Source organism: Prionailurus bengalensis, chromosome D4 (genome assembly GCF_016509475.1).
Source record: "Prionailurus bengalensis isolate Pbe53 chromosome D4, Fcat_Pben_1.1_paternal_pri, whole genome shotgun sequence".
Lineage (NCBI taxonomy): Eukaryota > Metazoa > Chordata > Mammalia > Carnivora > Felidae > Prionailurus > Prionailurus bengalensis.
The window spans coordinates 6,234,881-6,247,909 of record NC_057359.1 but is presented as its reverse complement, the minus strand read 5'-3'; positions in this window follow the sequence as shown (position 1 = coordinate 6,247,909).

The window sequence follows — 13,029 nt, the reverse complement described above, 5'->3', positions numbered from 1 at the left end:
TAATTTTACATAGTCCTATTTACCAATTTTCCCTTTATTTTTTTATGGGTCCCATTTAAGCAAAGTTTGCCTACTCCAAGGTCATGAAGACCTCTTTCCACGTTTTCTTTTAAAATATCTACTGTTACTTTTCATATTTAGATCTTCAGTCCTTCTGGAATTAATTTTTTGCATATCACGTCATAAAAAGTATTTCTACTTTTTAAAAAAGTGTTTATTGGGGTGCCTGAGTGGCTCAGTCGGTTGAGCATCCGATTTCAACTCAGGTCATGATCTCACACTCATGGGTTCGAGCCCCACATCGGGCTCTGTGCTGACAGCTCAGAGCCTGGAGCCTTGCTTCGGATTCTGTGTCTCCCTCTCTCTCTGCCCCTCCCCCACTCGCATTCAGTCGAGTAAAAAACACTTAAAATTTTGTTTTATTATTATGTTTATTTTGAGACAGAGAGAGTGAGGGAGGAAGGGAGATAGAGAATCCCAAGTAGGCTCTATGCTCTTAGCACAGAGCCGGATGTGGGGCCCAAACTCACCAACCATGAGATCATGACATGAGCCAAAGTCAAAAGTCAGGCACTTAACTGACCGAGCCACCCAGACACCCCACATTTTTAAAAATCATATGGATAACCAATTGTCCCTACACTATTTACTGAAAAGACTGTCTTTCCCCTTGCTGTATAGCAGTGTCACCTTTATCATAAACCAATTGACTGTATCTCTGTCTACATATCTATTTATCTGTTCATAGACTCTATTCTAGTACATTGATCAACTCATTTTTTGTCTAGAAAATTTTGTTAAAGCAGTATTAATGAGTTTGAAATTTGCCTCTTTGTATTAGGGCAACACTTGAGTTGTGGGTTTTCATCTGTAGCTCTAGCCAGGCCATGGCACCCACCAAGGCTTTCATCCTGTGGGTATTTATATAATGAAAAGACAATGCATCTGTTTCTCCTACTGTTTTCCCTTCCCCCTCCCCCCCAAATCTTTATTCAGTCTCTTTCTCTCTGCATGTGTTTGTCTCTTTGTAAGTATAAAAGCAACTCATCGTTGACTTTTTTATTGGATATCTTCTCTTCTTTGGGCAATATTTTAAAAGCAGATGGATATAGGATTTAATGTATTTTTTTATAATAAAGAAATTAAGGTACACTTATCTATGTATACTTAAATGAGTTTTTCCTACTATAAATTTATTGCACCCTAGTTTTAGAAAAATATTTTGCACTCTCACCCTAAAAAAAATGGGTATTTAAATTCTACAAGGAAATGATTTTGTCCCAATCTAACAACCACTACAAAACAATACATCCTTTCTGTTATAATTTAAACATCTATAATAAAAAATAAATATTGTATATAACTGCATTCCTAGAATGTTTGCTGACAGCTACATTATTGTAGGGTCCAATGAACTTTATCTCATACTCACATGTTTGGGTAGAGTCATGTAGCAATATGCAAAGCAGATCCTCTGTTGGGATGTCTGTTGGCCTCACAGGGAAATAGACTAAAACAGAAACAGTGGGCCATGCCCATCATTTGTGCCTTTCTGTTAATGGTTTATTAAGGTTCCCAGTCATCAGAGCTAAAACCTTTGGGCCATAGTTACTCTTCCGTTTTCTCATAGCTCAGCTTCAATATTGACCTAATCTCCTTTCACAGAATTTCTTCTTCCAACTTCTTCTTTTGTGAATTCACAATTACTGCCCTCTCTTGGCCCTTCTATTAGGATGTTCATATTGACTTAAACAAAAGGAAGATCATTATCTCAGCAAGAAATATACATGTAGAATGGCTCTGTCTCTATTTCTCTGCAATTCTCTTGGCCTCACTCTGTGGTGGGGGTGGGGGGTTGACTCTATACGCAAGCTTGTAGCAAGACAGCTGTGGTAGTCCCACATTCCACACTGAGCAGCCACACCTCGTGTGTCTCACTGGCCACGACCAGGCCCCATGCCCATCCCCCAAACCAATTGTTGGCAAGGATTTACCCAGGAGCCAGGGATGAGACCATCTTTTTCTGGGTCACATGAGGATAGATACCTTAACAAAGTCGGGGCCTTGCCACAGTGGAAGATGGGAGTTTGAATGGTGGTAGACAACCAACAGTGTCTGCTCCAGACCCTAATCACCTCAGTTTAAGTAATTGTAAGTTTACTCCTAACCATGCTCCCTGCCTTTTGTTTCAGCCCCCATTTTCTCAGCATTTATAATAAAGTCACCAGAATTCTCCTTAAATATATTTCTGTCATCACAGCACTTTCTTAGTATTACGGTGGCTCCTCCCTGAGTGAAGGATAAGGTCTGAACACCTTGGCCTCCCCACTCAAGATCCCCACAATGAGCCTCCAACCTATCCCTTTATCCTTTCTTCTCCCTACTCCATTATAACAAGGGTGGGCATTTTTAAATTTTCTGTAAAGGGCCAGATAGTAAATATTTCAGGCTTCGTGAGCCATGTGATCTCTGTTGCAACTACTCAACTCTGCCATTAGAGTGCAAGAGCAGCTATAATTAATATGCAAACAAACTAGCATGGCTGTGTTCTAATAAAACTTTATTTACAAAAACAGTAGACAAGAGTTAGCCCCCAGGTCACACTTTGACAATCTCTGCCTTTTAAGAAACCCCCTACTCCACTGAACAAGCAGCATCCCATTAGAGTCATAATGATGACAAGGTAATGGTTTGAGGCAGCGCTACATATGCAGGATATCTGGCAGGGTCCAGGCTTCATGTCTGATACATCATCAAAATTTGCAATAGCAGCAAGACTTTCTGTAAATGTATTAATTCAGCGAGATCATTATAGTGATTCAAAGATCAAAAGATCCTATACGGCTGTGTTTCAAATCTTCTCCAAGCTGTGGCACACGGATTTGCTGGCCTGAGACAAATAAATGGGTTTATTTCTCTCCTGTGCAGATAACCTCTTGGTGAGTCATCAGTTCAAGCTCATCTTCCTACCCTCACCAGCAGATACTCACCCTAACTCCCACAATCTTTTTTTTTTTTCTGATCATGCTATTGCTTTTTTTTTATTATAAAATATACATAACAAAATTTACCATCTTAACCATTTTTAAGTGTACATTTTTAAATGCATTCATGTGCAACTATCACCACCATCCATCACCATAGCCCTTTTCATCGTAAAAATTGACATTCTGTACCCATGAAACAGTAACTCCCTATTCCCCACTTGCCCTTGCCCCCGGCAACCACCAATCTATTTTCTGTCTCTATGATTTTGATTACTGTAAAATATTTCATATATGTGGAATCATACAGTATTTGTCTTTTTGTGGCAGGCTTATTTCACTTAGCATAATGTTTTTGGTGTTTTTTTTTAATATTTATTTTGAGAAAGAGAGCATGAGCACAAGCAGGGAGGGTGAGAGAGGGAGAAAGAGAGAAAGAGAGAGAGAGAGAGAGAGAGAGAGAGAGAATCCCAAGTAGTCTCCATGCTCAGCACAGAGCCCAATGTGGGGCTCAAGCCCATGAAATGTGAGATCGTGATCTGAGCTGAAATAAAGAGTGGGTGCTACGGGGTACCTGGGTGGCTCAGTCGTTAGGCGTCCAACTTCGGCTCAGGTCATGATCTCATGGTTCGTGAGTTTGAGTCCCATGTCAGGTTCTGTGCTGACAGATCAGAGCCTGGAGCCTGCTTTGGAGTCTGTGTCTCCGTCTCTCTGCCCCTCCCCTGCTCGTTCTCTCTCTCTCTCAAAAATAAATAAATGTTAAGAAAAATTTTTTAAAAAGAAGTTCAATGTTCTATTTCTATAAAAATAAAAAAAGAGTTGGATGCTTAACCGACTAACTCATCTAGGCACCCACTTAGCATAATGTTTTTAAGGTTTATCCAGGTTGCGGCATATGTCAGAATTTCTTTTCTCTTTAAGGTTGAATAATATTCCATTGAATGTATACACTATATTATGATTACCCATCAATCTGTTGATGGGACACCTAGGTTGCTTGCAAGTTTCAGGTATTGTGAATAATGCTGTCATAAACATGGGTACACCTCTTTGAGACCCTGTTTTCAATTATTTTCTGTGCATATACTCAAAACTAGAATTGCTGGGTCATACAGTGATTTTTTGAGGAATTGATATATTGTTTCCCACAGTGGTTGCACCATTTCATTTTACATTCCCATTAACAGTATGCAAGGGCAATTTCTACACATCCTCACCAACGTGTTATTTTCTGGTTTTTTGTGGGTTTTTTTTTTTTTTTTTTGGTAGTAGCCACTCTAGGGTGTAAGGTGGTATCTCATTATGGTTTTGATTTGCATTTCCCCAATGATTAGTGATGTTGAACATCTTTTCATGTGCTTGCTGGCCATTCATGTATCTTCTTTGTAGAAATGTCAGTTCAAGCCCTTTGCCAGTTTTTAATCAGGCTTTTATTGTTGTTGACTTTTAGGAGTTCTGGATATCAATCCCTTATCAGATATATGATTTGCAAATAGCTTCTCCCATTCTATTGGTTGCCTTATTGCAATGTTTACATTGTCTTTTGATGCGCAAAATTTAAAATTTTTCATGAAGTCCATTTGTCTATATCTTCTTTTGTTGCCTGTGCCTTTCATGTCATATTCAAGACAAATCCAATCTCATCAAGTTTTTGCTCTATGTTTTCTTCTAGAAGTTTTATTATTTTAGCTCTTACATTTGAGTCTTTGATACATTTTAAGTTAATTTTTGCATATGGTGTTAGATAAGGGTTCAAATTCATTATTTTGCCTGTGGATATCCAGTTTTCCCAGTACCATTTATTACAAAGACTGTCCTTTACTTACTGAGTGGTCTTGGCAAGCTTGCCAGAAATTATTTCATCATATATGTTGAGGGGTTTATTTCTGGGTTCTCTATTCTATCCCACTGACCTATATGTCTGCCTTTTCCCCAATATTGTACTGTTTTGATTACTACAGCTTTGTAGTAAGTTTTGCAATTAGGAAGTGTGAGTCCTCTACCTTTGGTCTTTCTTAAGATTGCTCTGGCTATTTGAGGTCCCTTGAGATTACATATGAATTTCAGGATGCATTTTATTTATTTATGCAAAAAATACCATTGGGATTTTAATAGAGATTCACTGAATCTGTAGATTGCTTTGGGTAGCACTGGCATCTTAACAATATTAAGCTTTCCAACCCATGAACATGGGGTGTGTTTCCATTTGTGTCTTATTTAATTTCTTTCAGCAATGTTTTGTGGTTTTCATTTTGTGAGTCTTAAACCTCCTTGGTTAACTCCTAAGTATTTTTTTCTTTTTGATGCTATTGTAAACGGGATGTTATATCTTCTTGCTGTATTAATTTTTTATTAGTATGTAATGTCCTTCTTTGTCTCTTGCAAACTTTTTGGTTTTAAAGTCCGTTTGTTTGGTATTAGTATAGCTACCCCTGCTTTCTTTGCATTACTAGTTGCATGGAATATATTTTCCAACCTTTTACTTTCCATCTGTTTGTACCTTTGGAACTAAAGTAAGTATCCTATAGACAGCATACAGTTGTATCATGTGTTTTGATCCATTCTGTCAATCTTTGTATTTTGATTGGATAGTTTTAGCCATTGAAATTTAAAGTAATTATGGATAAGATGGGACTTAATTTTGTCATTTTTCTATATCCTATATAGCCTATAGCTTTTTTTGTCCCTCATTTACTGCATTACTCTCTTCTTTTGTGTTTAATTTTTTGTAGGGAAATGCTTAAGTTCCTCTCTCTCTCTCTCTCTCTCTCGTGTATATTCTATAGCTATTTTCTTCATGATTCCCATGGGATTACATTTAACATCTTAAAGTTCTAACACTCTAATTTGAATTTATGCTACCTTAACTTCAGTAACATACAAAAATTCTGCTCCTTTACAACTTTGTCCCCATCCATTTTGACTATTGAAGTCACAAAATTATATCTTTTTATACTGTATCCCCCAAAACATAAACTAATAATTCTTTTAAGTGCATTAATTTCTTAAATCATTTAGAAAACAAAAAGTGGAATTACAAAATGTTGTTACCATAATACTGGCTTCTATAAGTGCCTGTGTATTTATCTTTGTCAAGATTTTTATTTCTTCATATGGCTTTGAGTTACTGTCTGTTGTCGTCTCATTTCACCCTGCAGGACTCCTTTGAGCATTTCTTTGCAGGGCAAGTCTAGTAGTAATAATTATCGGCTCACTGCCTTCTGGCCTCCAAAATTTCTGATAAGAAATCTGCTGATAATCTTATCTGAGGATCACTTGTATGTGATGAGTTGCTTCTCTCTTGCTGCTTTCAAGTTTCCCTCTTTGTCTTTGTCTTTCAAAAGTTTGATTATAATGTGTCTCAGTGGAGTTCAGAACTGAAAGTTCATTGAGCTTCCTGGATGTTTATGTTCATGTCTTTAATCAAATTTGGGAAGTTTTCAGCCATTATTTCTTCAGATATTCTCTTTGCCCCTTTCTCTGTCTCTTCTCATTCTGGAACTCATGTGATGCATGTTCTGGCTCACTTGGTGGTGTCCTACAGGTCACTTTGGCTCTGTTTACTTTTCTTCAGAGTCTTTCCTTTCTGTTCCTTGAACTTGATAATTTCCATTGTCTTATCTTCAAGTTCACTGGTTCTTTCTTCTGCCCTTTCAAATCTGCCATTGAATCTCTCTAGTGAATTTTTCACTTCAGGTATTGTACTTCTGTGCTCCAGAATTTCTTTTGGGTTTCTTTTTAGGTTTTCTATCTCCTTATCAGTCTTCCTATTTTGTTCATATATCATTTTCTTGACTTCCTCCATATCATCCTTTAGTTCTTTGTGCACCTTTAACACACTTGCTTCAGAGTATTTTCTAGTAGATCTGCCATCAGGTCTTTATCAGGGACTGTTTCTGTTGATTTATTTTTTCCTTTGAATGCACCATACTTTCCTGTTTCTTTGTATGCCTTATTTTTGTTGTTGTTGTTCTGGTAGAAAATAAGACATTTGAATCTAATAATGTGTTAACTCTAGAAATAAGATTCTCCATATTCCCTAGAGTTTGCTGTTTTGTTGTGGTTTTTGTATATTGTTTTTATTTTGTTGTTGTTGCTGTTGTTGTTATTGTTGTAGTCTGTCTCTGTGCCAAGAATCTGTGCCAATTTTACCAAGGTGTAAACTTAAGGTCTTCTCAGGTCTGTTATGAACCTACTCCTTTCTCTGGCCATATGCAGTCACTTTAAAAATTTCCCCATATCTGCAGTTATAAATGTCCTAGTCTTTGTTGTCTGGCTCCCCAAAGGGAAAAAAGAGAAAAATGTGAAGTTTTAGGGGATAGTAAGAAAAAGGGCTTTGACCCTTTAAGTCCCCTGGAAGTCATGTCAGCTGGAGGGGGAGGGGATTGCAGCAATGAGAGGAGGTGCAACAAAAATGGCCGCTGCCTCTTTGTCTGCACCTCTGTGGTTAGATGCAGCAATCAGTGATAAGAGCAAAAATCCTCAATATTTGGAGAATAGGGTCTTTTTTGCCTGCCCTGGCTCCCACAAGCTGTGTGTGGGCTATTCCAGGAATATGTGCATAGCTAGCCTCCTGCCATAGGACTAGGGGTAGGAAATAGGCAGCTGCTATTGTGCTATGAGCTGAAATGTATCAAAATTAACTGCAATTTACCATGCCTTCCCCTGGAAATTGCAAGTCTTCAGTAGATTCCATAGTTCCAAAATATTTGTATCAGACAGATTCTGCCACTGTAATTATTGTCCAGGTGGGAAAACAAACTCCTGATGCTTTGCTACTCCATCATCTTTCCCCTGCTGACTCACACAGTCTTATCACTGCCTCTGCCTCCCTGTAAGAGAGTGAAGAAACAAAAGGAAGAAACCCAGAAATAGTTTGCATCCAGGATTACACTTATATGTACTGGACAGTGGTTGGGAGAGTGTTTTATTGACTCACAATAATTCATGCCAAGTATTAAAGTATTTCCAATGGACATAGGGATCATAAGCATGGCTGAAGACTAACGTTTGGCTTTAGTTAATTAGTTGGCACCTATGTCAACAAAGAGTTTAATAAAACTCTGTTAGAAAATAGGGTAGGAGAGTGATTGAGAGCAGGGACTGTAGAATTAGGCTGTTTGGGTTTGAATTCTGGGTTTGCTGCTTCCTGTTTCTTTGACCTTGGTTAAGTTGCTGTACTTCTTTCTTTCTTGATGTGCGTAATGGAACCAATGATAGTACCTGAATCAAAAGAGCTGTTAGGATAATTACATGAGTTAATATGTGTAAGAAAACTCAAGCACATTGTAAATGCTGAACATGAGCTGGTAGAAGAATATGTATGTTCTGTCCATAGACATGGGGTAAAATTTCTATAAGAAAAGGACAGAGTCAGTAGATACTGACTGGGTAGACAGTCTGCTCTGTGTAGTCTCTGAGTCAAGGACTCAGATGGATAATGGCCCTGTTATATTCAGTATGTGGTTTCTGAGGTTTCCTTAGGGGGCCTCCATACAGCTTGCTAAACTAGGAGAATATAGAGGAGCTCAGTGGAAAGTTTTTATGAATTGGTTTCATTGGTTAGAATTTCATTGGTTAGAATTTCATTGGTTATAATTCAGTCACAAGATCATACCCAATTGCAAGGGAGGCTGGGACATATAATCTAGCTGGAAAAAGGAGTTTATGAATTTGGAGGGAGAGCTATCAGTGTTGGCTACAGCTGAACATCAAGACCAAATTAGTATTGGTATCCCAGCAAGAAAAGACTACATTGAATTAAAATAGCTATAATGTCATTGGCCTCTATTGAGGTTGTTTTAACAAAGCACTTTTTGAAACTGGTCATTGAATATACTCTAAAAATATGGATGAGGACATTGTTCACGTCATTACATAATGTGCTTTCTAAGGAACTCTAGGAAAAATTTCCCTTTGATCTTAATGCCAAAGTAATTGTGTTTCCTCAAGTGAGAAGTTTTTTTGTTTTACCATCAACCTTAGAAGTATTAGTAATTGTTTAACTGTCCAACATTGGATTGGAAAACTTATAGCAAATTTAACTTTTTAATTCAACTGATATTTAACGAGTATTTACTGCCTGGCAAGCTTTGAGCTAGATACTGAAAATATAGGAAAGAACAAAACATACATGGGTTGGATCCTGCCTGGTGGAACTCACAATCTGGATGAGGGTCTGGGAGTGAAGGTGGAGATACATAATAAACAAATGACTACATAAGTGCAACAATACCAATAAATAAGAGACCAAGGTAGGGGCACCTGGGTGGCTCAGTCAGTTAAACATCTGACTCGATCTTGGCTCAGGTCATGATCTCACAGTTCGTGGGTTTGAGCCCCACATTGGGTTCCACACTGACAGTGCAGAGCCTGCTTGGGATTCTCTTTCTCCTTCTCTCTCTGCCCCTCTCTCCCCATTCAAAATAGGTGGATAAACTTAAAAAAAATAATAAAAAGACCAAGATAAAATTTAAGAGTCATGAAATGACTTTACAGACAATGAATAGGGAAGGAATTTCTCTGAAAAGGTAACATTTAAACTGAGCCGTACAAAAGTTGTTGTACTTCCAGCAGGATGTACAATTTGCACAAAAGCTTTAAGGTGGGATTGAGCTTGACATGATCAAGGGATAGAAGGGAGGCCAGAGTGACAGGAGAGTAGCAAATGAAGGAGGGAGAAAAGCACAAGATGAAATTGGAAAGCTAGCCATATAGGACTTTGAATGCATGGTCAAGAGTTTGGTTTCCATTCTAAATGCAATGGGAAATTGCTGAAGGCTTTAAGCAGGAGAATGATTGATCCTGCTTGTGTTATGAGATCACTTTTGCTACAATGTAGGGACATGGAAGCAGGGAGAACAATCAGGTGATGGGTGTCAAGGTCTGGAAAAAAGCAGATGGTAGCTCAACCACAGCAAGCCTGTGTATTCAGACAGGGAGCATGCATTCCTGGCTTGTGCCCATGAAGAAGAGGAGACTCCGTGGTTTGGGCTTTATTCTTCTTTCCCTACCCTTTCTTGACCCACTTTCCATTTGTGCTTGTTTGTTGTATGTTAGAGAGCCTTGTGAACAGCTTTAAATTCTTTCTGGATGTTCTGTATAATTCTACAATCCTGGGATATAGATCCTTCTTTGTTCCAAAAGTGATTCATTATATTGCTTAGAAAGAATAAATATTGTTGGGGCGCCTGGGTGGCTCAGTTGGTTAAGCATCTGACTTTGGCTCAGGTCATGATCTTGAGGTTCTTGAGTTCAAGCCCCACGTTGGGCTTTGTGCTGACAGCCAGAGCCTGGAGCCTGCTTTAGATTCTGTGTCTCCCTCTCTCGCTGCCCCTCCCCCACTCGTGCTGTCTCTTTCTCTCTCTCTTACTTTCAAAAATAAATAAACATTAGGAAAAAAAGAATAAATATTATTTCTCAAAAGGTTTGGTATTTCTGGGTAGTCAATTGGGAAGACAGTTGGGACTTCTAGAGAAAGTGGATCCAGAGGACCCAAACTGCTACTTAAGAACAATTTATAAATGTAGATTATGGAGCTCAGAAAGAAGTTTCTCTTTGACATTTCTCCTAGATTACATGAAAGAGAGTCACTGGGGAATTCTGTGGACAGTCAGGGAAGCTTCAACTTTGGTGGCTATAAAGAGAGGAGTTAAAATTGGGGAACAAAGGGGTGAACGTGGAGAGAGGGAAGTAAGACAGGAGACTACTTCCTCAAAGTCAGGATGGTTATGAGAATGCTCTGGTTTGAACTTCAAGAAGTTACTGGAAATGAGTAATGTCACACACACACACACACACACACAGACATCTATTGAAAAGATACAGCAAATGTCTGTTGCAAGTCAGCTTTTGGTAAATTAAAGTACCATGATGATCCTGCAATTTGCTAGGGGACAAGAGGCATTGACTGTCCCAGTGTGGGTACGGACAGGGAGTGAATATCCTGGCCATTGTATCCATAATGAACATGCATTTCTCCCTCTCTTCAGCCCTCCTGGCTAGCCCAGTTTCCTTCCTTCCCAGCCAGCACACCACAGCTTGCTACCTCAGTCCACTAGGTCCACTCCTATATTCCCAGAATATATGTCTCTTCATCCTTAGTATCATGTCTGGCTGGGCCTTTAGCAGCCTTTGGTACCTCATTTGACTCAACTATTTTCCTGTTCTATTGAGCATTAAGGTAATAATTTAACTACCTTAGGCATACAGTATATAGAGTAAATGGTTTGTTGAATTTGATTGCTTAATATTTTTAGAAAACTAACAATTTGTAGAGATAAATTTGTATGTATGAAACATATGTGTGTATACATAGGTGATATAAAGATATATAGACACACACACAGAGTGTTTGCCTGCAAGAGAGATCGATAACGCGTATAACGGGTATGTCTATTGGACACAAAGTAGCTGCCGCCTATGAAGAAAGGGACAGAGAGAACAGGAGGGGAAGAGTAAAGGAACTAGAGCTGACAAAGAGTAGAAGCAAAAATGTCAACATACCCCCTACTTTTAATGCAAAGCATGCTACTGTCAGATAATGTCACAAATCCTGCCACTGGAATCCATGGTTCTGTCCCTAAAGATCTTGTTCTCTTTTATAATCCCAGGCCAGGAGGGGCTCCATTCAATCCCCGTTTATTTGTCAGGTTTGATACTCTTAAGAGGTCTCACTTTAAACAGGCTCGAGAACTCCCATTGGTTTCTCTTAAGGTTATCTCATATATATATATATATATATATATATATATATATATATATGTATATTTCTGATTATTTCAGGAGTGTCTGGTTGCAGATAGAATCAGAGATGCTCACTATTACAAACACAAAGGAAAGCAATAATAAATAAAAGAACTTGGAGCTAGACTATGGGGGCTAAATCTCAGGTCTCCCATTTTACTCAATATATGTCCTTCAGCAAAATTGTCTGCCCTCTCAGTGCCTCAGTTTCCATATTTATAAAATGATACCAATGAGCATACCTACCTTCTAGGGTTGTTGTAAGAGTTAATTGGGTTAATACACATAAAGCACTTGGAACTGCCCTAGCAACATTTAGAAAGCCGTGAAGATTAGCTTGTATCGCTGCTTTCCTCTTCAGCTAGGAATTACTACAAGTAGGAGTAGACTGCTCATTCCACCAGTTCTTCCTGATCACTCCTCTCCCACACCAAGCCTGTGTGATGGGATGCCCCACCCTAGAGCAGGATCCGAGGATGTCAGGAAAAGAGGCTGGAGCGCAGTGTGTGGAGTGGTGGACCTTGGGTTTAAGGTGAAGTGCCAGGTGTTTCTTTCCCTTCACCCACCTGTTAGAAGAGCCCATCTGACTGCCCAAGTCTTGTTCAGTCCAGCCCATGTCCAATTCCTTCCCATACTCAACTCATCTTTTATTACTCTCTGGCCAGTAGAAGGTGCTGAATCTCATGGCCACCTCTCATCCTTCTTACTGTACGTCTCAGCTCTGTTTGCTAGGGAAAAGGCCCAGGATTGCTGGCCAGGTGATAAAGAAAGTGTGGGGCTGGGGAAAAATCTTCCCCAAACATGATTGGAGCAAAATACCCTTGGACATTATACCCTCAGCAAGTTCCTCAAAATTTAAGTGACATTTTTCAGACAAATGAACTTTCCTAGTCTGATTTCCTGGAAAAGCCAGATATTCAAAGAAATTGTATGGCCCTGGTGGCCAAACGAGGTCAGTAAATTCTCCCACTGAGCCCCTTCTCAGGCTTGAAAAATTACCTGCTGGCACAGGAACATGTTTGAAACTTGTGGGCGGGGACTGCCTCCGAATATTTGCCCTCCCACAAACTCGCCACTGGCCCACTTCAACTCCCACAACTAGGTCCTGAATTGCGGCAAAAGCCACATTCATGTAAGTACTGTCAAGCCAGATGACCAGCCACTCTGTTTTTCCACAATATGTGTTACTCTCCTGGGACACATGTCTTCAGGTATATACGTTTTGATGCAGACAGACTACTTACAGCAGGTTTTTCCAAGGAAATAATCAGACAGGGACCCATGTCATATATACACATAG